General features: G+C 42.9%; 1 long non-coding RNA gene across 2 annotated transcripts in view; it reads right to left on the bottom strand.

Annotated features, from left to right (window-relative positions):
* The window catches only part of LOC132531400 (uncharacterized), a 363,003-nt gene that overhangs the window by 317,432 nt on the left and 18,373 nt on the right, over positions 1 to 27,198 (bottom strand). For both annotated transcript variants that reach the window (XR_009544085.1, XR_009544086.1), the window contains exon 2: positions 1,760 to 1,866. This is a non-coding gene — a long non-coding RNA (uncharacterized LOC132531400). The remainder of the gene's footprint in view (positions 1 to 1,759; positions 1,867 to 27,198) is intronic.

Raw genomic sequence — 27,198 nt, 5'->3', positions numbered from 1 at the left:
CATGATAGTCCCCATCAAGCCGCACCTTTCTTGCTCCCTAACTCTCTCCCACAAACGCTCTGCAGCCCTAAAGGCCCTGAGCTGACTAGGGACAGGTATTAGAGGGGGAGAGACGTTTCCCACCTCCAATGGAAGGCTTCTCTGCCTGAGGTATTAGTGAGTTGAGGAAGGGGAGAAGCTTCAGTGTAAGGTGAAATTTAAAGCATCAAAAATTCAAAATATCTAATGGCTACCCCGTAGAAGCTCGACTGCCCGGTAACTGCTGATTACATTTCATAGGAAGTCTGAATCTGGGACTCTCGGGCTGGGGCTGGCCTACCCCACAATCCATTATGAATAACAGAATCTGGGGTGAAAGGAAGGGCAATCAACAGAAAATTGTCCCACCTCTGCTCTTCAGAGGCCTTGCTATTGTGGAAAAAGACATAATATGTACACTAGCCCTCCTGGGCTAGGACCCTCACCTAGAAAGCCGGTCCTTCCTCATGTGCTGACCTGACCTCAGTCACACTCCCTTCTCCCAAACAAAGAGGTAAGACGTGCATCTGTCTACAAGTGACCAGGTGACCAGCTGTGTGCTGACAGTCCCCAAACCTTACAGTCACGTGTGAGTTTAGAAGATGGAAAAAGGAAACGTGAAGAGTGTTATTCCCTAAGGGGACAGAGCTTATAATGATCTGGAGACAAAGCCACGAAAGGCAGCATGGCCTCACCATTGCTTCTCTTGACACCCCACCTGATTCTCCTTGAATTTCATTGCTTCATAACACCCAAAGTTGTTTCATTTGAACATAACCATTATTGATTATGTGCCTTCTCTAGAAGAGACGCTGTTTTTAAAGAAGCATCTAAAGGGAAACATCTAAAGGGAAGCTCCAGCTTCAGCCCTGGCACTAACATACCATATTATGTGGGGAGCAAGTCCCTTCCTCTCTGCCTCTCTCCTTCAGTTTCCTATACGTAAAATCAGAGCACTCAAGGAGCTGACCTCTAAGACCATCATTGCTCTAACACATTATACCACATATGGAGTCTGGAAGGATTTAAAAGTGGCTAAATTATGCAGAATGAATTAGCTCTTGAATTTGTACAGCATATTGTAATCTCTGCAAAATTCTTGTACAATTCATTACCTAGATGGTTTATATCTTCTTCACCTTTGATTCTACGGAATTGGTGTTATTAGCCTTACAAAACAAATGAGGAACCAGACTGAGAGAATTATCCCAAGTCATACAAGTAGCTGGACCAGGAGCTCGGCATCCTGATCCCCAGTCTGGTCTCCTTTCTTTGCCCTACGAACTCTGGTGTTTGCAGTTAACAACAACACGGGCAGCTCCTGGGAACCAGTGGGGGTCCTTTCTCACTAATGTCAGGTAACAACATTACACTGGTCTTTCTCAGAGTCCCAAAGGCCAGTCTGTTTAAGTGGTCTCTTCCCAGAGGGTCTTGTGAACCTTAAATAACCTTCTTTCTAAGTTTCTTTCAGTAACTCTGACCATTTGGAGAGAAAACAAACCCATACACAGAGGAATTTAAGGTGTTATTTTAACTTTGTATACCATGCATAAAAAGTTACCCTTTCACTTGAATTTTTGAATATAAGTTGGGAAAAAGAAAAGTTTTGGCACATGTTCTCCAGGTGAATGCCCCAGGGCCTGAAGTTTAACTCCAGGACAGCCAACAAAACACCAGGGTAACCGGTTCCCTACTCCCTCCCCCTCTCCCACAAACTCCCCTCCCCTTCACTGTGTCTCACCAGCCACCTGTGAGGTTCCAGACTTTCTTCAGGCGCTCTGCATTTAAAGCAAGAACTTGGCCCCGACACTCAGAATCTCTCCTGACTTACTGTCTTTGTCTCGTTCACTGAAAAAAGAGAATTATTATTATATTATTTAAGGAGAAATAAAAATCAAGAACATATTCAGTCAGTACAAGAGCACAGGACATCCTTATGATACAAAGACCCAACACACACACACAGGTGGCCATAAACATGAATTACTGGATAGCTATTCAGAATGTCAGGAATCCCAAACCATCCAGGGCACGGCTATTAACCTAACAGAGGAAAATTCTCCTGAAAAAGGACTTAAAATATCAAATGCCCAGTTGCACCAGGCATTTTTCTGGGTGCCTAACCTGCAAAATACAGACCTCACAAAACTTTCGTTATACTCATTGTTATTCCTACTTTACAGAACAGAAATATAAGCTCAGGAATGTTAAGTAATACTGCCGGGGGACACATAACTTATAAAAGATGGACCTAGGATTTGAACTCAGGATTCTCTGGATAAAAATTCCACGCTCTTTTCTCTGTTTCATGCAATGTCTCCAGTGATAGGTAGCGGTCTAAAATCTGTATAAATCACTCTGATTGGAGTCCTCAACTCTTCCCCTAAATTGTGTAGCATAAAATAAACAAGCAGCTGGGCTTCCCTGGGGGCACAGTGGTTGAGAGTCCACCTGCCGATGCAGGGGACACGGGTTCGTGCCCCGGTCCGGGAAGGTCCCACATGCCGCGGAGCGGCTGGACCCGTGAGCCATGGCCGCTGAGCTTGCGCGTCCGGAGCCTGCGCTCCGCAACGGGAGAGGCCACAACAGTGAGAGGCCCGCGTACCGCAAAAAAAAAAAAAAAAAAAAAAAAAAAGACAAGCAGCTACGGGCAGCAGCCAAAGCATCTGCATAGAAGCAACTAAAATACACAAGACAGAAAAAATACAGATAGCTAGTATTGCATATTATATTCTTTAATTTCTTTTCACATGTATCGTGTCTGTTAATCATCATGACACCACGAAGCAGTTATAACTGCCCCAGCTTTGCATTTAAGAAATGAAGCGATTGTCATGATGTTTCAGTGCATGGGCACAAGAGTCAGGAGTCTTTCAGTAATTTCTGCCTGTTTCGGTGTATTACAGCACGGAATCATCAGGACTGCTCAGGCATAGGCAATTTGTATTCAATATCTGCGGATGAATAAGAACAAGTTTTAAAGATTTCTACCAAAAATGTTTAAAATATAAAAAGTTTTTTTGAGAATAATCAACAATATATGGGAAAAGTCACTTTTGAGGAAGAGTTCACTCCTTGACAATGTGTATCTCCCCAGATTTCTTTCCTTCCATACACAGATTCAACTCTCATTTTTGTTCATTAATCTTTTACATGGATACTTCTACCTATTCCACTTGACATAAAATAACTGGCTATAATCACACAAAGAGAGAGAAGAATTATCCAGAAGCATTAAGACCATCATGTTTCCTAAACAGTTATTAAGAAAACTAATTTAAGGACTCCAGAATGTATTGTCACAATGACCCACTGGCTCCCTGCTCAGAATTCTCTTCTACTTTGCCTAGTCCTGGAACCCTGCTACCTAGAAACAAATGCAGGTCTTCTGGGAGCTTTGACTACCACCCCAAGTAACCCTTGGATGGCCTGTAAATGGTACTGATAACAGCCGATAATTCTTTCACTAATCAATCCCCTAAATTTGCCACTGCAGAAAGACGGAGTGTTACTGGCAAGTACGTAGCATCCCACAGGGCGGAGGGTGTGCCCTGCTCAACGTCAGGCTTTTCAGCTGAGTGGACAATGTGGTGTAACAGTGGGATGCTGGGAGCAGGGACACCGGACACCAAAGCTCTCCTGGTCCTGTTGGTAACTTCATTTCCCAAACGTTCATAATTAAACAGCTTTTATTGAAGTAATCAGCATGAGCTCCTTAGCTTTGTTTTTGCAACCGGTATCGTGTTTATGGAGCCAAATATTAGAGACTTTGATACTGAATACCTCCTCGGATGTGTTAACGTTGGCAGGGTCTCTAGATTCTGAAGATGCCGGGCTGCCTCAGCACAGCCTCCGCTCCAGCCTCCAGCTCATCAGCCCCCCTCCCAGACCACAGAGCAGCAGTTCTCCTGTAAGACTCACTTACAGTATTTCTCCTGAAAGTCCCAGGGAATGGTGTGCAATTGAAACAGGGTGAAATATGATCTCAAAGTGTCTGTCCGACCAGAAGTTTTCAAAGAAAACATTTCTTAAATCTTGTGTTCACTGCTGTTTCAGCAGGCCAATTAGATTGGATGGGACTTGGGGGGGAGCTGTCGCCAGTCACTGCAGCAGGAATAGCAAACAAGACTTAGAGCAAATAAACGAGCCCCAAACTGGCATCCCAGGGGCCCCTGGCCAATGACCTCCTTCATTCCCCAGGCGGGATGACCAGCCCACCCTCTGGGACCCCGGGCCACACTACAGGTTAATCAGATGAGACATTAGTTAGCAGCCTCAATTACTAGAAAGTAATTAATCAGGGAAAGTCTCCAAACAGGAGGAGGATAAATAAACAGCGGGCGCATGCGGTCCCATTTGGGCTCTAGATAAGGCTGCCATCCAGGTGTCCCGCTGGGCAGAGCCCATCTATCTTGTTCCATTCCTCTTAGGAAATGTGGTGACATTTCTCACAACTGCCTAGAAAATGCAAAGCCAAGAGGGCTCTGAATGGGAAGAAGATGAGGGACTTTGGAAAAACTATTAGAGGAAAGGCTCCCGGGGGACGGGGCGGGGGACAGGGGTGGTTGTGGGGAGCTTTGCCCTCCCTGTACATCCTTTTTCATTGTATGTAAATTCCACCTTATTTCCACATTTAAAAAAAAAAAAGAAGAAAAGGTTCTCTGGGGGTTTCCAAACTCCTATTCATTTGGAGAAAACCAGGGGCTCAAGTGCCTTTCTTATGTCTGGGCATAAGAAGCCCACAGGGTCATTAGCCCCCGAGACTCTGTTCAGCTTCAGGGACTCTCAGTACAAGCCATGAAGGATTCAGACCATCGGAAATTACTGGTTTCTTCTTCAATATTGATTTGGGGATGAGGAAGATTCGAAAGGATGGGAAGAAAATGTAGTTAAATAAATGCAAGTGGAAAGTATCAACCATTGGTCCAGCATGACCCGATGCATTACATCAAATAAGGTCATTTGTTTATGCTGCATCTTTTTTCTTCTGGAGGAACAAAAAATGTCAGCAACTAGAGAATGTGTGTAATGTAAACACGGCTGTGTTAGCTCAGCTTCAAGGAAAGCACACCCAAACGTAAGCCAGTGCAGGACATCCTCCGCTCAGAGGACAGGCACAATGATTTTAACCTAATGACCCACTCTTAAACGGCTCTACAGCAAATCGCAATTAAATAAATACCACTTAACAGAAGAGATTTGTTTTACAGCTAGACTATTTGTGGGGAGAGAAAGAGAAGGCTGAATGAGCCACTTAATCTTTAATTATAAAATTAAGGTAGTTTCCAAATATTTTTATGAATTCAACCTCAAGCTAAATTTATAAAATGTCACAGCGATGAGTTACAGGCATTCCGGAACAAAACAGAGAGATGGGAGGTGTGGAGGTCGACCAAAAACTGAGGTTGCTTTAGTTTGTTGTCTTAAACTGAAGTTGAGTCTAGTGGCCTTTCTTTGGCCCAATGATTAGGAAGACCTGATTAGAGCTGTATAAAATCACGGTGTAGACACCAGTGAATGAGTGAAAACTGTGGCCACGCGTGTTGCTGTGGGAAACTACAGGACTGAGGGTCAGGAGAGCTGAAGTCCAGGCCTGGCTCTGCTGGTGTCTGGAGCACCAGGGAGGAATTGGCTGGAATGGAGGAGGGAGAGCTATTACAGCTTGTAGCTGACACTGAGAAATCATGACAGCACTTGCGGGATCCAGTGACCTGGTCAGCCTTCCCCAAGGAGGGCCGGCAGGCAGCGCTGACGCCTCCTTCACTCAAGGGCTGATCTTCCCTCCCTCCTTCCTCCCTTCTCTGCAAAGTCTCAGCCTCTATGCTTCTCCTGTCTCATTATTTCATTCTGATATTTTTGATGTGTTTTAGTTTTTCACGCGTTTTTAATTTTTTCACGTAGGCGCCCACACAGATATCTTTGAGATGGTGACCTGGACCAGGCTTTGTGGCCTCCAAGAAAGACCAACCACACTTTCCTCTTGCCCCCCACAGACCTTTACAACCTCAAAAAACTGATACTGGTGTCCCTAGGAATACTGGGGCTCAATCAAAAGCTGAGTCCTGCAAAGTCTTTTCCTCTTACAGCCTCGAATGATCCCTAAAAATCCAGACTTGCCAGAAACAGCTACAAGGTTGCCTCCCCTGCTCGTGTGTCATTGTTGAGATCAAAAAGGGCACTCATGCTGCTGAGAAGCCAAAGCCTTCCACTGGGGCACAGCAAAGCCCATGAGACGGTGAGCCGACTCAGAGCACGGTCTCCCGCAAAGGCAGCTCCGCAAAAGGCACCGCTTAGTCGGCCACTGATGATGTCGAAGCCTCTGTGAGACCAGAAGCCATGCTTTCTCTGTCAGGACACCTAGCATGAGGCCTGAACACAGCAGCTGTCATCTGTTCCACTCTACCAAGCAGCTGCCTGGGCCCAGCACTCTGCTGTCTCTAAAGATGCAGAACAATAAAATGTAGCCCCTCCTATAAAGAAACTAATAAGGGAGACAAATATATGAAGAGATAATTAAAATCCTAATTTTTAGGATTTTAATGGCACGTGTTAATGCTAGATGTGGAGGAAAAATAGATATATCTCTTTCTTTCATCCATGTCAAATGATCTCTAAGTCTTACTGACCTCTAGAAATCACTCGCTAAAGTAAAACCTTAAACAAATAGTTCTTCCTGAGTTCAAAGTCCGAACTGCAGGTGATAGTCCTACATCACTCTGATACGATCAGGCTATACGTGGAGGCCCCGCACTAGCAGAAGGACCCTGACAGATGAGAATGTATTCAGGAGACGAAGAACAAGGTGGCAGATAAACTCAAAGTCATGATTAAGAGGGAATCCTTGAAAGAAAGCCAAGGAGGGTCATCTGGGCAAAGAGGACTTGGCAGATCCCTGTGAGGGTCTCAAGGGCAAGAAGCATGCAGTGTCCATGCAGGAGAGCCCCCTATGACCGTGCAGGTGATGGTGGACTGCGTGCATGGAGCTCCCTGGAGCTGCACGGGTCACGGCTGCACAATCGCACATGGAAGCCCTGTGCTCATCTCTCCTCTACGGTGCCCAGAAGAGCAGCCTCTTGATAAATGTTTGGTGAATGAGACCCATTGCTATCTACAGAAGTAGCATTTTTTGGCGAAAAACTGCTGTCTAAAAGACGAAGCAGATCTTTTTACTAATTTAGTCGTTGCCCCAAATGGCAGATCAATGGATGAAAAAAATAAGAGGTTCGGTGAAACGTTTTTTAAGTTTTGAAGATCTTTCTATGAAGCAAAGTGGTCAAACTATGATAGGGGTGATAGGAGGCAGCCGTGGGGCCCCCTGCCTCACAGACACTCTACTAGCAAGAGGGCAGATGAGCGGCTTTCAGGACTTGGGGAGAATGTTCCATTCTTGGAAGAGAAAGTGGAGTTTGGGCTCAAGCTGGGGGCTGCCGCAGGGTCCTGGTAAAGAGCAAACCGCGGTGAGCGGACCCCTGGGAGGTCCCAGAGCCTGGCAGGAGGTTGCACCAGTGGGGCCCCAAAGAGTTAAATTTCTCTTCAGCTCCCGAACATTTTTAAAGTTATTTCTTGTCAAATCAAAACGTTTCCAAATGACTCCTCAGGTCGGAAAATGCCAAGCATTACCGCGTGGGTTTGCTCGGCTGGCAGAGGGGCCTGCAATGCCGTCCAACCGCATTCTGCACGCAGTGGGTGAAGTCCCGTGTCCCTGTCCCTCCTAATCTGATGAATACTTGTCATAAATTCTGCCCAGGCCGTCGGCAGGGCGGCCGCTGGCACGGGGCGAAGGGGAGGGGGCTGCTTTACGAGGACCAGAGGAGACAGCAGGCCGCCAAGCCCTCTGCAAGAAGCTAGTAAATCAGCAGCCAGGAGAGGCTCCGCGCACAAGGGACTGCCCCGCCCCCCAGAGTCTCAGGGAGCACAGGTGAACCGGGAGGGAGACGAGGGAGGGCTCCGAGTCGCTTGTAGCTGTGGGATCCTGAGGACTAAGGTAACGAGGTGCAGTGAAGCAGGATTCCACCAACTTCCCAGAGCCTCCAGCGGGCCGCGCTTTCCCTCAATAAGCACCAGACCGGATGCTGGGAATACAGCGACACTGACAGAGAGGACCCCTGCCAATTAGTAGCTTGCTTTCCAGAAGGGAGACCCAATCAGGGAAGAAAGCTTCTATTAGTTTGCTCGAGGTACCATAACAAAATACCTACCATACACTGGAGGCTTAAACAACAGAAATGAATTTCCCCACAGTTCTGGAGGCTGGAAGGCTCAGATCAAGATCCCACAGGGGCACTTTCTTACAAGGGCTCTTGTGGAGAACCGAGCTAAGCTACTCCATGGAACCGCTGCCTCGGCATCCGTTTCGCTTGGCCAAGCAGACCTCGGGGACCTTAGACTGACACTAGCCCTCTCATGCAAGCACATGCCCTAGATAGCAGCCCAGAGTCACAAGCAAATGTAAGTTCCCAGTAGGACTTCCCCAGCAACCCTTGTGATCTACAGTCCCCCTGCCTTCCAGTGCATGTTTGCCTTATTGCACCCGTGGGGCTCACCCAAACCTTGCTCTTTCCATTTGAATCAGCCAATCCAGCCCTAGCTTGGGAATCCCAAAGCCCTGTACCCCACAGTCCCTAATAAAGGATTTGCCCAAGGTGGTCCTCCCCCCACCCTCTGTCTGCATTCTGCTTCACCTCCACATATGGCCACTTGAGGTGTGCTGGGTAATTCCTCCAGGACCGATAAGGAATAAATTTCTCCATTTCACTTTCCCTTGTGGATGACTGTTGAACTGTGGCTCACCATCCAGGACTCTGTGCTCCACTTAAGAAAAGTTAATTTAACAAAGTCATAACAATTCTCATCCTGGCTTGCAGATGGCTGCCTTCTCATTGTATCCTCACATGGCAGAGAGAAAGAGAGTGACCTCTCTGGTGTCTCTTCTTATAAGGACACTAATCCTATTGGATCAGGGCCCCACTCTTATAATCTCATTTAAGCTTAATTACCTCCATAAAGGCCCTATCTCCAAATACAGTCACATTGAGGGTTGGGGCTTCAATGTATGAATTTTGGGAGGGACACAAACATTCAGTCCATCACAGAGCTCTAAAAAATAACTCTAATAAGAGGTGATAAATGCTGTTATAGAACTGTGGAGTGACTCATCTGACAGAGGGGGTTTGGGGTGAGGGAGTGATAAAGGAAAATGCCATAGAAGAGGCATCTGATCTGATCCAGGTAGAATAAGAAATAATCCACCCAGTGAAAAAATAGAGGAGGGAGACCATATAAGATGGTGGGAAGAGTACAAGCTGCCAGATTGAAATCCTGCTTCTGATCCTACTAGTTCTATGACCCTGGACAAGCATTTTAACCTCTCTGAATCTGTTTACTCATCTATAGAATGGAATTAAGAGTCTACTTGACAGGATTGCCGTGGAGGCTAACAAATGAGTTCCTGTTAAGGAGCTTAGCAGACAATGCTAGCTAGTAAGAGATGGCGTTCCAGGCAGAACAGGGGTGAGAGCCTGTCAATCACATGGAGTCTTCAAAACAGATGGGCTGTTTAGAGAAAGGTGGGCAGTTCAATGTAGCAGCTTCAGGAACATCAAGAAGAGGACAAGGATGTGGGATGAGTCCAGACTGGGAGTTTATTGAATGAGGGACTAAGGAGTTGAACTTTGTTCTGAGAGCTCCATGGAGCCATTGGAGGATGTAGAGCAAAAAAGTGACGTGAAGAGGCCTAGATTTTAGGAAGATCACTCTGGTGTCCACGTGAAGCAGGAACTAAAGAGAAAAGGAAAGCAGGACCGAGGAACAAGGCTTGGGTATCCAAGATGGAAGACAAGAAAATGTCCCAATAACCATTCTGCCTGGCAGTTAAGTCCCTTTCCACTTCAAAGAGCATCTGCTGAACTTCCGCAACATGCAAGCCCCAGGCCAACGGCTGCAACTGAGACTCTGGTCCCGACCCCCCTCTACTCAGTATTCAGGACCCGCCACAGTCTTTTCACAACACACCTTTCCAGTCTTTCCCCAACACCCCCTAGCAGGCACGCTGAACTCCAGCCAAACAGACTGAAGGGCCTTTCCTGACAGAATGAGCTTAAACTATTTCTTCCCCTTGTGCCCTTGTTCTTGTTGTGGGAACCTCCATGCCTGGGTCTGAATCACCCCTTTTCCAATGCTTTTACGAGCACTGTATGACCTACAGTAGATTACTTAAACTGTCCGCACATCTGTTCTTAATATGTGTAATTTAAATAGTGATCGTACTTGTAGGAACACCGTAAAGACTAACTAAAGCATTTAGCACCAGACCTGGCATATTTGCTACCATTTGCCTGCACGACTCCCGAAGTCCTCACCCAGGATCACTTTTCTCACCACTGACCTCTACAGCCTGTCCCCTCACTCTGCTCTCAGAAGCTGACATACATTACAGTCTTCTGGGCACTTTAGTTTTCTTCACCCCAAACCACGCCCCAGTGGAGAGATCTCACAAGGGCTATATATTCCTCATCTGTGTGTCCTCTCAGCACTGGGCATATGAGATTGTGTATAGATCTGAACGGGACAGATATCTGTACAGAGTTAGGCTCTGCAGGATAAACAGCACAACGCCAAGACCCACCCACCCAACATGCCATGTCCATACTCCCTTCTAAGTATGTTTTCTTCCTGCCAGTAGTCCCTGATGATTGGACCAGAAGAGGACACAGACTTAATGGAAGCCTGCTAATAAAATGGCCAGGCACACATGACATGGCCCAACCAAAAAACAGGAGCTAAGACAGTCAGAGTCTCTGTTAAGAACATTGTTGGAAACAAGAAAATCCAGCAAGGCCAATAAGAGGAGAAACTGAAAGGAGTTTGAAAGTCCTGAAATCAGGACAGAGTGATCGAAGGGAATATAGAATTGGAGCATGGGAGCCCACAGCACGTAAAAGTTCTGCGAAGCCAGAAATTATCAGTGATCACAAAAATTACATATAGTGAAGATCTACTAAGTGCCACCCACTGAGCTAAGCAATACATGGGTTATCTAATTTATTTTTTTACAAAAACCCAATGAGTGGTCACTATTATTAGTCCCATTAGAAGAAATTGAGTCACAGAACGGTTAAATGCTATAAGCTCCCATTGCCTCTTGGCCCCTCAATCCCTTATAAGAAACCCTCATTCTAACCCCTATGCCCACCGCCCATTACTTGAAGTAACACAGGTAGATCTCCTCTCTGTGTAAGTACAGGAGCAGAAAATACTGTGGAGACAAAGACTGCACATGAGACATGGAAAAGGAGAGGATATGAGGAAGCATCCCATCAAACGTGGCCCAGTTCAGCCTAGTCCCAGGTGGCTGCCTAGACCCCTGGGTTGTCTGAATCACTCACTCTCCTGGGCCCTGAAGGTTTGCGTCATGCATGACTACATGCTATTAATATCTTTAATGACTTTGTACATATCATGCCTTTTCTTCCCAGCCAGCTTATGAGCTCCTTGAAAACAAAGATCATGCCTTCCCATGCTGTTTGCCCTTTGGCAAATGAGGGCGTCCTGAACATTTTCAGAAATCATCCCTCTGGCTCTGTTCAAAGTGCCAATGCTCCCACCCACGTACACAGGATCCTTCAGTGCTCTCTAAAGGCATCGGAGCCCTTAGGTGTAATCTGAGAACCACCAGCAGAATAAATAAATCCCTGCCCTGGTGGCAAATACTTCCCTTTACTTCTTCCCCTATAAAACCAAACTTCTCCAACCCAATCTCACGAGTGCTCTCTAATGGGTTCTTTGTTTTGTTTATTCCACTTAGTTCAAGCCAGAAGCAAACAAGAGAAAATGCACAAGGAACCGCCTAGCATATCGCATGGCATGGACTCAGGAACTCTGTGTTTCCTCCAATACTGCTTAATTGGAAGAGTGCAAACTTTTGGGTTTTAAATGGCCCCCGAAATGATTGGGCAGTGAGTGGTAGGTCCCATTGCCAAGAATCCTGCTTCTCATCCCATGTGCAGACTTGCCGTGTGGGCAGGAACAATGTAAACTTCAGGCTCTCATCTCTGGGACTCCCAGATGGCCCCTCTGATAGTAATGAGCAGAGAGCTAGACTAGTCTACACCTCCAAATGGGGGGTCAGCTCAGGACCCACGTGTAGGAATCAGCCTCGGACGAAGCTGCTTCTGCAGGGCTGGACTGAAAAGCAGAGTCCCGACCTGAGAAAATGGCAGATGCTGAGACTTGCAAAGTTGAAAACCTCATGCAAGTTTCAAAATAGCAAGAAGGGAATCAAAGAAACCCCCAAACCCGGGCTCAAAGCTAAACTATGAAGACTGGAGCACACGCAGGCAGGTAGTGGGTGTGTACAAACATGGGCTTAGTGAAAGTGAAGTAGAAATGAGGGCTAGCAGAGCAACTGTCTATGCAGTGGTTTTCAAACATTTTTAACGGATGAACTCTCTTTTTAAAATGAAAGCTATGCAACCCTAACACATAAACAATTTTTTAAAAAACAGTTAGTAAATTAATACATTTACTAACTATAAGAACAATGGAATTAATTTTATTGGAATGAAAATTTGAAACAGAGGAGACAGTGGCAGTTTTATTTCACCTGCAGCATCTAATTTATTTCAGTATTTTGTCTTGGTTCTACAGTTTCCAAGGAAAATATAATTCCCTGTCACAGAGACAAGTTGCTGGAAATGATAAATAATTGCATTGCAACAGGATAATCTTCAATTAGGCAGAAAAAGGAAAAGCTTTATTCTGGAATTTGCAAAAAAAATGCCCAAACATCTTGAAGAACAATTCAAATTTGCATAATCACTAAAGGTGAGATTCTGTTGGTTTAAAAATCCCCAGCCAAGAACATCTACTAACATTGGCCCCTTGATTTCATGGACTGGAAACAGGGCCTGGCTGGCCTGTTTTAAGAGTTTCTTTCTGTGTGGAGTGGACATAGAAGCCAAAGAGGCCCCTGGTGGGGAACTGGTGAACAACCCAAGAATGCAAGAAGGAAACTACCTATAGTCCATAGCATCAAATAGCTTAGAAGCAGAAAAAAAAAAAAAGTAGAGTTTGACAGGCTCAAGACAAAACCCCAGATGTATCATTTATTAGCTGTGTGACTTTGGGGAAATTATTTAAAATTTCTGAGCCTAAATGTTCTTATCCATAAAACTGGGATACTAATTATCTTTCACTGGATTGTTACAAATATTAAATGAGATGCCGTGTGTACAAGCCTGGCCGTTTAGTCACTCAGTAACTAGGAACGAGGATGGAGCAAGAATGACCTGAGGGAGGGGGACACAGAAGCCTGGTGGTTGTCTTGGGAACCTGATCCAGACCTGGGAGGGTCTCAGGAGCAGGCCTTCATCAGGTGGAGAGGGGAGGGAGGGAAGGGGGGCTCACTTGGTTCCTCCAGCCTCCATGGGGATTGTTACAGGGGACAGAATAGAGTCCAAATGAAGAGCCGTAGAAGGTAGAGGCTGAGGGCCACAAAGACCAGGAGATGCTAACTATAAACACGGCCAATGCAAGGAGGACCCTTGTGCCCCAGGGATCGCTCTTCTGGGATTCCTCTGCATGCAGACTTCTGCAAATAGACATCCCCTATTCACTTTCCTCCCAAAAGTCTGTAGAGGAGAGATGGCAGCACCCATGCCAGACTCTACAGCAGATCAAGCAGAAAGGGGGCACACCAGGGCAATGCTACTTGGAGATGCCAACGCCAACCCTGTGCCCTGAATACACATATACCGTGAGCTCACCACTTCATTAATGGAAGCTCTGGGCATCAAAGGCCCGAGTTCTTTGATCCCTTCCCAAAATAGCCGCCTGCCCCCATTCACAAATATAATTTCTAGAGAACCTTCTTCCTATATTCAACCCCACTGGGGTCTCTTTAAACAGAATCCTAATGTTTCCTTTGCCCTGGGTGATTTACCACCACCATAGCTAGCCAACTCCCTTAGTCACCCTACAGCTCTGTCAGTCTATCTAATCCCTGATTAGATATGGGCCAAGATGAGATAAGAGGGTAGATTCTTCAGGAAGACGAAGAAAGTAAAGCCCCAAACACTGCAGCCTTCCCTACAATGTGCAAGAAAGCAACATCCTTAAACGTAGGCTGATACCTTCTCTTAGGCAGAATTTGTTGAATCCCAAAGGTCCTCTTAATTCCCACACTGCCAATCTATGACTCAAAGGTTCAAGTCCTGTGTGTGAAGGGCCTCACAGGCATGTGGCTTCTTGTTGGAACAATGTATCAAAGAGGAGAGAGAGTCCACACCCCCTCCTAATGGATCTCTTAACAAGCATTCGTAAAGATCACCGATTCACAGAGATCATTGTCCTGGTGACAGGGAACAGTAATTGATTATTGTGACTTAGATGCTTGGAGAGTGATTCATTAGGGCCCCATCATCTCTGTCATTTTTAATGGGAAGGGTTGGGTGGTACGTAAACATGGTTATGACAGGCAAGGAGAGAACAAACAGACCAGAGAGAAAAAGAACCACAGAGGTCTCTGCGAGGTGAAGCCTTTCTTTCCCAGAAGGTTAAGATAACTCTGTCAGAGATGCTCTTCTAACAACTGCCCTGACCCAGTGCTACAGCAGGACCTAAGCAGTGCCCGTCCACATGACCTTCCTAGGCATCTCAGAACGTCAAGCACAGAGCTCCACAACAGCCACAATTAAATGAGAGGCTGGGGTATGATGGCTGTACTATTTCTAAAGTGTTCTTGATTTGCCTATAGGATATCCACAGCGCAATGCATGGTCATGCTAACCCCTCTTGAGGGTCAGTAAACTACAGGTAAATACACTCCTTATCCTTACTTGGCAGATAACATCACAATGAACCCCAAGGAGCTTGACTGCTTGCTGTATGAAAAAAAATCATTTCATTATGATCTCAAGGAAAGTCATGTGTGAGTCATAGTGAATCCATCTCATTTTCTAGGATGAAGCCTCGCACATAACGGGTATTCTAAATTGTTTACTGAAGTACTAGAACCTGGTTGTGAAACTGGCATTACCCACTTCACCAAAACACTGTCAGCTTTCTTCCTAACATTCAAATTAACCATTTACATTTCTATCCAAATTATCAGGATATCCAGTTTCTCTACCTTGGCCTAGAATTGCCTATGAGTCCAATGTTTACTCAAACCAAAGGGGCTAGTCTAACTTTCAAACTCCAAGTAAAGTGAGAAGTAGAGAATCAGGTTTGTCCAAAACTAAAACCCCAGGTCTTTGCCACATCGATTTCTGTCAGAAATAGATATATTTGGGTACACAGCGGTGATAACACACTTCCTGGTCCAGAACCCTGGTCCGGAAAACAGTAGCGTTTTCTTCCAGAGAAACAACCCCACATAACGTACTCAAGAATTGGGTTTGGCCAAGGATGTCCCCAGCCTGACTTCCCAAGGTCTCTGCTTTCCCCTCACATGCTCAGCTATTGTTCCCTGGACAGAAGCAGCTGGTTAAGGGAAGGAGCTCCTAGCCTTATCCACCAGTTCCGGGAGAGACTGACTTGGTGAAGCCACGAGGTTGGCCTCACATTTACGTAAAGTCGTCACTCAAATGTTGTTTTTTATTGTGGTGTTTTTTCTGAAAAGAATAAGATCTGCTCCAAACTGTTTTCTTGATATCACCTAGAAAGACAGAAAAGCAGAGAAGTTGGCATCTTTAAATGGAAACTTTTTTACTTTTTCCTTCTTCATTTTTTAAGATTGAAACTTTTAAATTAATCATGCTTCTCAGTTTAGGGCACAGTATCATCATTATTCTGTACACCCTCTCCTTTCATTGTTTTTCCCCTTTAAAGCCCATTTCTGACTCACTGCCCTTCTAATGCTAACCCTAACCCTAATCATTCTCGTGTGTTTAATCCACATCTTTTTGTTTCTCTCTGTCCCTATAAAATATGCATTGTTTTGTGTAATCTCATTCTATTTCCTGATTTTTAATTATGCACTATATTTTAAGGTCCATCATATGTGGTCCATTGCTTCTGACTTATAGCACAGTACCCCATAAAATGCTGCCCCACATTTTAAGGATCCACTCCCCAAGGGATGGACACTGGCTCGCATCCAATGCCTTCGACCACAAACAGCACTGCAATGTCCACCCTCATTCAGGTTGCCTATGGACCTATGCGAGCATTTTTGTGCTGAATCATAGAGTATGAGTATACTTAATTTAGCCAAATACTGCCAGATTGCCCTCCAGAATGTCTGCGCCAGTCTACACTACCCCAGCAGAGCATGAGACTTACACAAATATCACTCTTTGTAACATGTCTTAATAGCTGGCAAGAAAAATATTCCCTCTTTATTTTTTTAAAATTCACTTAGCTATTCGTGGATCTTAATCCTTCCATATATTTTTAGAATATTTTTATCAAGTCCTTCAAGATATCTCACTGGAATTTTACATGAAATTGTATTGAATTTGTAAATTAATTTGGGTAGAAAGAGCTTGATAAGATTGACTCATTCCATACAAGAACAAGGAATGTCTCTCCATTTAAATAAACCATCTTCCATGTACTCCAATAAAATTTAACATTTTCCCATAGAAATCTTGTGCACTCTTAAGTTAACTCCTAGATACCTTATAGGTTTTATTGATATTATGAAGGTTACCTTCTTTTCTTACTATGTTTTTAGTTGATAGTTGATTATTGCTGATGAAAAATAATGTTATATATATGTAAGCTGATCTGACAGCAAACTTACTGAACTTTCTTATTGCTTCTAATGGTTTTCTTTTTTTCTTTTTACAGAAGCTTCTTTTAATTTTATATTACCAATTACCTCACTGAGCTACAGTTGCAGCAAATATTCCTGCTTGGAATCTTTTTGTTTGTTTGTTTTAGCTATATGGAGACTATAGATTTAAAAAGCCGAGCAAGTTACTTTTTTAAAGAAATAACAACATGGTGAATAATGGGAACCAAGAAGAAAGATCTAACTCTATTTTAATATGGAACATGTTCTACATAAAAGTTAGAACTGGAAGTAAATACTCCTCTTGGTTCTTAGAAGATTTGAGAATACTGTTTAGCATAAACTTTTTTTTAACAGTTGTATAGATAATGTGATAAATTAAGACATAAAGGTTATACGAGGGTTTATAAAAACACATCTTTCAACAGCTGTGTTAAGAAAGTGTCTTGTGAAAAGAAACGGAAGAACATTTGTTACATAGCAACACTGACAGCTGTAAGCACAAGGATAGTCACTTAGCCTGAGTTACCGGGGCAGGAAGCTAACTACTGCATATGGTCTTCCCAAGAAATGTCTGTTTCCTCTTCCTAGGTCTCCAGTTCTACATCCTTCATCCCCTGTCCTCTTTACACCTTTGGCTACAGTATGAGGAGGTTAAAGTTATCCCAACTGGAAACAATCGTGAAGAATGCTCCCAGTTCAGTGAACTTTTGTCAGTTTTGCTGGGTACATTTCAAGCAGTGGCAGATGCTTTCCCTGTGTTATTCATAGCCTTCTTCATGTTTCCACAAGCAGGAAGAACCTGAAGCAAATGAGAGCTATCTCTAATTAAAAGCAGGAACACTATATGCTAAAAGCAAATTCAGTTTGGAAGGAATATGTCACAAGTTTCAAAATCCTTCTGTGGATTTTAAAATGAGGGAAGTGATCATTTGGAAGCGTCATATTCCTTCATGCCATCAAAGCCTTTTCCTGATTCTTTTCTTACAGCCTATCAAAGAGCAGCTGGAAGGCCTCTGGGGCTCCACCCAACATCAAACATGAGATTCCACTTCCATCTTGGACAAGGGGCTGAGAATCACCCCACTTTGCAGCAAGCAGAGAGGTCTGCCATCACCAAAGCCAGCTCCCTGAGGAACGAGTGACTAAGATTGGGACATGAATCTTGCTCAGCTCTTTTAAGGCAGATACATGCTGCCACCTGGTTCCCATTACGGCCTCAATACAGTGAGACTCGCCTACTGAGGCACCCAGGTGGAAGAACGAAGCTGAGGCCCTGTGTGCCTGGAGCCCAGAGAATGTTCCCAGCATATCACAATTACAGAAACATCTGTGCCCAACAGCTTCCAGCTGAACTGCTGTGAAAATTTACAGTGTTCGACACTTTCAGAATTTCTCACTTCTCAGCCTGAGGCAGGGTGGTCTCAGGGCTGCCAGTGAGTTGCTGCAGGAAGTGAGAGAGATCACAATTTCCAGGGTCTGCATGAAATGCAGTATAAGCGTGTGAGGGGTGAGCCTGGAGCCCTGCGTGCTGTGGGCCTCCGTCAACTGATCATTTCCTCCTTCTCTTTCAATTCAATCAACATATACCTGTTGAGCGCGGTATGAACTGACTTTACGATGGATCAAAATCTGAGTAAGATGTGGTCTTCAAAGAGTCAACGACTTAGTGAGAAGTAACCAATGATTTAAAATGATTCAAATAATAAAAAATGATGTATTTGGAAACCAAACGACACCGATGAAACGGCTATCATGCATTACACTAAATGTAAACAATTTTGCTGGTTTTGCAAGTACCATCTGGAACAGCACCACCATAATTAAGGTCCTCAAACTAGCAACAATAGCATTACCTGGTATCTTGCTAGAAATGTCAGTTCTATGACCCCTGCGCCTGATATATCATCTGGGAATAGGGCCCAGGAGTCCGTGTATTAAAAGCTTTCCAGGTGGTACGTTAAGAAGCAATGATCTAGCATATAGACAAAACCAAAAACCAATTCTAGGCAAATAAATTCCCCAAAACAACTCAACCTGATTTTTCCATGGGGCCAGGGAAGAAAGGCAAAAAGGACAGACTTGCCAGTGCAGTGTAGCAAAGGGTCATGACATTCAGTGGTAGAAGTGGGGTAGGATTTGCGAGTAGCAGTTAAGAACAAGCAAAGGGAAGAATTGATATAAAGTCTTGGAAAATCACAGAGATTATGCGTGAGGATATTTTCCTAAAACATTAGACATTGTTAATATATAAAGTTATGCAAAGACCTCTCACCAATTAGAGGGTAAACTATCACTGTGTGGTTGGGAAAACTGGCCAACAAGGCCTCGGTCACAATTCACACAACACCCACACAACCCTCACTACCATCTGACTATGCTGCGAACCATGGATTTTCACTTTTTCCTGCTTTTAAATGTTGGAACGCTTTTGTGATGTTTAATTTTACATGGCAGCTTGATTGCATTACAGGGCACCCAGATATTTGGTTAAACATTATTCTAGCTATATCTATAAGGGTATTTCTGGATATTTCTGGAGAAGATTAACAGTTGGATTGGTAGGCTGAGTAAAGCATATGGCCCTCCCCAATGTGGCTGAGTCTCATCCCATCTGTTGAAGACCTGAACAGAAAAAAAAGGCAGAGTAAGATATAATTCTCTGTCTCTGCTCGTCTTTGAGCTAGAATATCAGTGTCTTCTGCTGCTTTCAGACTCAGACTCAGAACTTAAACCATCAGTTCTCCTGGGTCTCCAGCTTGCAGACTGCAAATCTTGGGACTTCTCAGCCTCCATAATCACTTAAGCCAATTACCTATAGTAAATCTCTTTTTATATGTAAATACACACACACACACACACACACACACACACACACACACACACACACACACACACACACACACACACACACACACACACACACACACCCTATTGGTTCTGCTTCTCTGGAGAACCCAGACTAACATAACTTTGTTAAGAAAAATGCATAGTAGACGGGTAAGCAAGCTGCTTGAGAAATGCCCTAGGCCTCCAAACCCTTCTATTTCCAGGTTTGATAGGATTCAACAAAACTTTCAGGGATTTTAAACAATGAAGTTAATGAAACCTGTGCATGCTCTTCAAACATTCTAGTTCACTGTCTTCAACCAACTGACACATACTCCCTGCCCATCCCGGCTCCATGCTGCTCAGCCCTGTGGAAATAAAATAGAGGCTACTAGTTCCCAAGTCATTTTAACCATCTCTTATAACTTCCTTAGGAAAGCCAGGTACCCTCACAAGTACTGCTACCATTTTCAGTGCATTCACATCCCTCCTTGAGACAGAGAGTTCAATAATCCAGTCATCTGAAGATTGGGCCCAATTTTCTGCTCTGATCCTGAGCTCTGTTCCAAGGCTTACAAGAGGCAGAGGCAAGACACTCCGCACCATGGACCTGATGTCTGATGGGAACTCCAGGAAGGCAACATGATTTCAAGAGACTTCTATAACTACCACCACCTGCCACCCAATCAGGCAATATTCTCTATTATTCACCTATGATGCAAAAGTTCTCATCCCAGCCACTTGGCAATTTCATACTGAGTTGAGCCTCTGATAATATGAGAGCAATGCTGATGCTTAATAAGTGGCCAAATGTTGAACCTTCTGATTTCCCATTACATCACATTTTTCCTTCTTGGTTTTTTTCCCCAGCTCTATTGAGGTATAATTATTATAATGTAAAATAATTTTATTTTACAAATAAAGTTGTATATATTTAAAGTGCACAATATTATACAGAAGACTTATTGGGCTATTCTACAGAAGACTTATTCTATACTGTCCTTGACCTAGGAGACAGGGCCATGAGCTGGTATCAATCCCTAAGACATACAATACAAGCATGTTTCAAAGAGGAGAGTGCAACATGTGAAAACAGAGAGTTAGCAGCAACAAACTATCAGTCTTTGAATCACAGCAGAGAGCTGTAAGGGCTATTAAAGAGCTTCCAGAATAGTCCTCCCATTAAATAAATGGGGAAGATGAGACTAAGAGGAGAAATGGGCAAAAAGCACAAACAAACAAGCAAAGATAAACAGGCACTTGACCTAAGAGAAAATGCAAATAATTATAAATATATGTAAAGTTGCTCCATTTCATTGGAAATAAAAGTTGCTAGTTCAAACAACATTAAGATATATTTTGCACTCACCATATTGGCAAAAGATTTAAAATCTTACAATACCAAGAGCTGGTGAAGAAGCAGAGAAATGGAAAATCTCCACTCTGAGAGTCAGTAAATGGCTTTAGAACAAATGTAGAAAGCAGTTGAGCATAACGTTGAACATACATGACTTTGGTCACCCCATTCTTAGGTTTACTCCCTAAAGAGACTTCAGCAGATGTGCCCCAGAAAAAAAGTCTAATAATGTGCGTAACAGACTTGTTTGTAATACCGAAAAGCTGCAACAACCCCAATACCCACTGAGAAGAGAATGACTAAATAGAGATGAAGTCGTGTAACAGCTTTCCACATAGGACTGAAAATAAATGAACTATAACTACATGATTAAATCTCACAAACATAGTTAAAAGTGTAAAAAGCAAGTCAAAGAAAAATACATCACAGTATTTCTCAGTTTAATGAAGTACAAAAACAAGCAACACTAATCAATATATTGTTTACTGATTGGGGCATGTGTGTGTGTATCTATATAGTACCTGTAGAGAAAAACAAAAGTAAAATCCAAGATCATGGTTAGCTCTGGAGGTTAAGTGAGGATGCGGGTTGCACAGGGGAGGAACACATGGAAGACTTCAAAAGTATGGATGATGCTCTATTTCTTAATCTAGTTGAAAGGTATCCAGGTATTTGTTTTATGAGCCTATAAACTATACATATGCCCTTTTGTATGTTTAACTGTCATCATTAAAAATAAAATTAAACTTGTAAATTTAAGACAATCAACATAAATGGGTAGTTAAAAGGTTAAGTAATTTTCCCAAGTAACTACAAAGAAACAGCCAAGCCTGGACTCGAACCCAGAGGATCTAATTTCAGTACCCGAGCTTGTAATGACTATGTTATTCAGCCTATCATCCTACTACACCATGTATTCCAGACTCCTTACGTAACCTTGCTGAGTCTCAGTTTCTTCATCTGTAAAATAGAAATTGAATATATATTTGTAAAGCTCTAAGCACATTGCTTAGCCCATGCTAAGTGTTCAATCAAAGATAACTCTAAGGAGGAGGAGAAGGAGCAGAAGGGAGAGAGGAAGGAAGGAAGGAAGGATGGGAAGAGAAAAAAGAAGATAGAGAGAAATGGAGACAGGGGAAAGGTGAGAAAGAAAGAAAGAAAAAGAAGGAAAAAAGAAAAAAAGAAAGAAAGAAAGAGAAAGAAAGAAAAAAAAATAAAGAAAAGAAAAGAAAAGAAAGAAAGAAAGAAAGAAAGAAAAAGAAAGAAAGAAAGAAAGAAAGAAAGAAAGAAAGAAAGAAAGAAAGAAAGAAAAAGAAAGAAAGAAAGAAAGAAAGAAAAGAGAGAAAGAAAGCAAGCCCAGTGAGGAGGGGCACCCTTAAGGGAACTGTACATGCCCAATTTAGAAAAGCTCAGAGTGGAAGTGTAAACTAGAAAGTGTGTTTTCTCTTCATGGCTGCAGGCCCCAGAGCATCTGGTCTCATTAAAGGTGCAAAAGTCGAATATCCTATTGAAAATTCTCTTTGGTGTAGGAAACTAAGTTAAATTAAAAACATGACCTTTCTCTCAAACTGGCACAAGTGATCTCCTTTTCTGAGCATGATCATATCCATCAGCAACACATCAAAACCAGACGTCGCTGGGGGACTTCTATGGCTGAGCCATCAATCTCCTTGGAGACGCCCGTTTATTTGGCTCCATCCAGGCAAAGAGGATCAGGTTCTTCACAAAATCCAAAGGAAGAAGGTGATATCCACCCAGGGAGGAGGGTTTCAGGTATTCTCTAACATTTCACAAGCCGTTCACTCAAAGGCAGAGCGGCTAGCAGCCTGGAGGCTTTTCCCCACGCCCCTCACTTTGGATACCACATTGTGAGGGTGAGGGGTTGCTGCAGACAGAATTGCTCTCTCTGGCAGAGACTGAGCTGTGAATTCAGTTGTAATCCTATAAAGCCCAGCTGGGAGAGCATTGGGGACCCAACAGGGGCTCTAGGCAGGAACATGCACCCAGGGCCTGACCTGATGTGCCCTCACTCTCCTTGTTCTCTGCGGTGCCCATCCTGTCTCCAGGCAGAGCCTACTCTTTCCCAGCACCAAGATCCCCCAGCGTAAAGGGGCATCATTAGTCCAGCCTCGGCATCCAACAAACAACCACAAAGCCCATCCTTTAGCAACCCTACTCTTGTCCAGGCCTTTCTGGAGTCGCTCCTAGGATCCAGAGAGAACACAAGGGAAAGGGAACTCTCCAAAGAGCAGAGCAGCAGTGTTGACAAGACGGAAGACCAGAGCAATGGCGGCCCTGCGAGAAAGTGACTGGCCTTCTGGAGCCGAACTCCAAAGCAATACTCAAAAGTGGAGATAAATAATTTGTGCATAAGCGTGGCAAATGTAGTGTTCTTTATAGGCCCAAATAGTATGAAACAATTTAATTGCCCAATTTAGAAGATGGTTATGTAAAGTGTGGTCTAACTATACCATACCACTTAAAATAGTCTGTGTCATGGTAAAAAAAAAACCTCTAGTCCCTAATTTTTTCCAATTAAATTATTACTATAACTAATTTATATATTAATATTAAATAGAACTTCACAGTTTACAATGAGCTTTTCTCCTGTCAAATTTATCCCATTTGATCAGCACCAATATATGAGGTAGATATTATTATCCCTATTTTATAGATAAGGAAATAGATGCTCAGAAAGATTAAATGATTTACCCAAGTTCAAATACCTAATAAGTAGCAGAGAAGAGATTCAAATCCACGTTCCTAATGGGAATTGGGGAGGGAGACACACAGACACACACACACACACACACACACACACACACAGAATAGTAAGCCTTACTTGAAGGGGCTTCAGATAGTTGTGAAATGCAGTGGAAAATGTGTTTGATCAATATCAAGGGCCAAAAAAGACTTCTGACACTAACGTGCTGAAAGAGCGAAGACATTCACAACTCTGGAGAGACTTTCACCCAAGACCCTTTGAAGTCAGGGGACTGCTAAATAAATCTTAAAAAGTGGGATAGCTGTATCTAAAATAAGTTAATTAAATAATGATGATGATGCTGATGATGAAGAGGAGGAAGAGAGGAAAAGGAAAAGAAGAGGAGGAAAGAATGAGGAGTAGAAAATAATGGTGCTAAAATAAAATGTATTTCATAATTTTCATAACAAACATCTAACAACCCCTGAAAATCCCTTAAGGATTACACAACGGGGAACCAGAATCACACACAGCTTGTTTATTTCCTTGATGCTTTTCATTGTTTTAATCTCCAAAAACTTCAAAGTGAAAGAAAGTAAAGAAAATCCTCCTTAAATATCTTACTTAACTTCCGATTTGTTCCTATGGGGTTAGTAAGGGTTGTGAAGTCTGAGAAGACCATTTGGAGGAGTGTTAACACACAGTAGCATTCATTATTCACAACAGCCAAGATATGCAAACAGTCCAAGTGTCCATAAACAGATGAATGGATAAAGAATGTGGTATGTGTGAAATGTGATGTGTGTGACAACATACATATATATACACACAATACACGTATATATATATATATATATATATATACACACTGCGCACACATACAATGGAATATTATTCAGCCATAAAAAGAAGGAAATCCTACCATTTGCAACAACATGGATGAAACTGTAATACATTATACTGAAATAAGCCAGACACAGAAAGACAAACACTGTTTGATCTCACTTATATATGGAATCTAAAAAAGTCGAACTCATAGAAGCAGAGGGTAGAATGGTGGTTACCAGAGGCTGGGGGGTAGGTAAATGGGGAGATGTTAGTCAAAGGGTACAAACTTTCAGTTATAAGATGAATAAATCCTGGAGATCTAATGTACAGCATGACTATAGTTATTGCATACTTGAAATTTGCTAAAAGAGTAGATCTTAAGTGTTCTTACAGCAAAAAAACAAAAACGTAACTAAGTGAGGTAATGGATGTGTTAATTAGCTGGAATGTGATAATCATTTCACAATGTATGTGTATATCAAATCATCACACTGTATACTTTAAATATGTACACTTTGTCAGTTATATCTCAGTAAAACTGGGGAAAAATGCACAATATCTACAAATGCATTTCCATTAATAATATAATATTATTATTAATATATAAAATTATGTATTAATAATATATTTATATATAATTATAATACATAAATATAATATAAATATATTATTATTATTGCAGGATAAAATCATGCAAAGAAAAACATACATTGAAATACGAGTAAAGAGAAAATTATACTTTGGGAATACAATATGAAATTGTGTAATTGTATGTGCAAGTAAACTAAGGAGAAAGAGGTAGTAAAAAAGAAAAAGGAAAAACTGAGTACTTAATTCTATCCAAGGAGAAAAAGATTAAAGCTACTGTACAAAACTCTGCTACACTAATAGGTTCCAAACAGACTCCTAATTTCTGGAGGTCATGGTCAATTCATATTTGTTCATGGAAACCTACAGGTGCTGTTAATGAATCTAATGTTCTCTAAGTTTTTCATAAAAGGCTCTTTTAAATAAATGGAACTTGAGTAGCTACACTGTTTTTAAAAAAATAGACCATAGATTGTGCAATGTTACTCTCCCCACACTCCACCATGCACTGAAATCTTAATTAGAGCCATAGCTATCTGAACTATTTTGGCCTTTAATTTTATAGCACAACATTTAATTCCTATCGGTATAGTAAACCAGTAACTTCAGTATTTGTTAAAACTAAATAAAGTTTATAAGCCTATCAAAATACCTCTTGTTTCTTGTAAATGTTTAGGAAACATTTCTGAAATGTTTCTGAAAGTTAAGGTCTTAGGAGTTAGCGGGAACCAGTGACCTCACTTTGCACTCTGCTTCCTTCTGAGTGAAGCAAACCCCTCACTCTACATGGGGCGAGAAGAGGCACAGGCATCAGAGAGGGGGAATCAGAGAGGAGATGGACCAGAGCAAGAAGGACAGGCCGCTTTCACAGTCACGCAAGGCCCCTGAAGACGGCACGTTTTGTCTATTAATGGCCGGGCAGCATCCATTAAAAAAGGCACCTTTATATCCAAAAGACGTCAGTAAGAAATGAAGTAGGAATCCACATAGTAGTCTTTGAGGAATACCATCTTTACTTATTCCCTACATCGCTTCTGAAAAAATCATTTCACATCATTGCTCTTTGGCAAAGTCTTGAAATAATGCCTATATTTTAAAAAGTAATAAAAATCAGGGTCTTACTAAATATTCCAAAGGACTACAGCTCTGCCTATAAGCCACTAAGTCTGTGAGAGAGAAATAACAGCAATACCGACCTCACTGGGTTGTGAGCATTAAACAAGATAATCCATGACACATACTTAGTATTATGCTTAGCACAGAATAAGAACTCTAATGTACTATTACAAGTTGTTGCTATTATTATTTTTATTTTTTGCGGTACGCGGGCCTCTCACTGTTGTGGCCTCTCCCGTTGCGGAGCACAGGCTCCGGACGCGCAGGCTCAGCGGCCATGGCTCACGGGCCCAGCCGCTCCGCGGCATGTGGGATCTTCCCGGACCGGGGCACGAACCCGTGTCCCCTGCATCGGCTGGCGGACTCTCAACCACTGCGCCACCAGGGAAGCCCAAGTTGTTGCTATTATTGCTGGTGCTGTTGTTATTGCTTTAAGTGACTCTGTATGACAAGGCTTGAGTGACTTCTAGAGAAGCTATAGGTGGTGCGGCCTTTTGCTGACTCAGCACTTTCCCAGCTATTTTTCAGAGATACTCACAGCTTGATGCCTCCTCACTTTAGGCCAATGCAGTATTTGGAAACGTTAGTACAACACAGCAACGACAAAGCTACTCAAGGTTTATTCGTGTTTAGCCCTTTGAAAATCATGAGATATCTTGACATATTTCAAGTTATTTTAAGAGTTGTCATTACTTTTTCTCATGTCCTCTCTTCTTATTCTCTTGTGAACACAACTTAGTCAGGCTTTTTACTCCACTATTCCGCCAAAACAGCTCTTATCAAGACCTCCTGTGATTTCCAGAAGTCAATGTTTAGCCCTCACCCCACCCTCCTTATTGAAGTATATTTTCCCTTGATACAACTCACTTCCAAATTGAGTTTCCTTCCAAATTCTTCACTTTCCCCTACTCAGTCTCCATCCTGTCTCTCCTCGTCTTCCCACCTTCTAAATGATGAGTGCTCCAGAACTCAGTCCTGTGAACTTTTCTCTATACCGTGAGTCTCACATAGACTTGTGCCTTT

Source organism: Lagenorhynchus albirostris, chromosome 13, assembly GCF_949774975.1.
Source record: "Lagenorhynchus albirostris chromosome 13, mLagAlb1.1, whole genome shotgun sequence".
NCBI lineage: Eukaryota > Metazoa > Chordata > Mammalia > Artiodactyla > Delphinidae > Lagenorhynchus > Lagenorhynchus albirostris.
The sequence above is the reverse complement of the archived record's forward strand: the minus strand, read 5'-3'. Positions and strand labels throughout refer to the sequence as shown.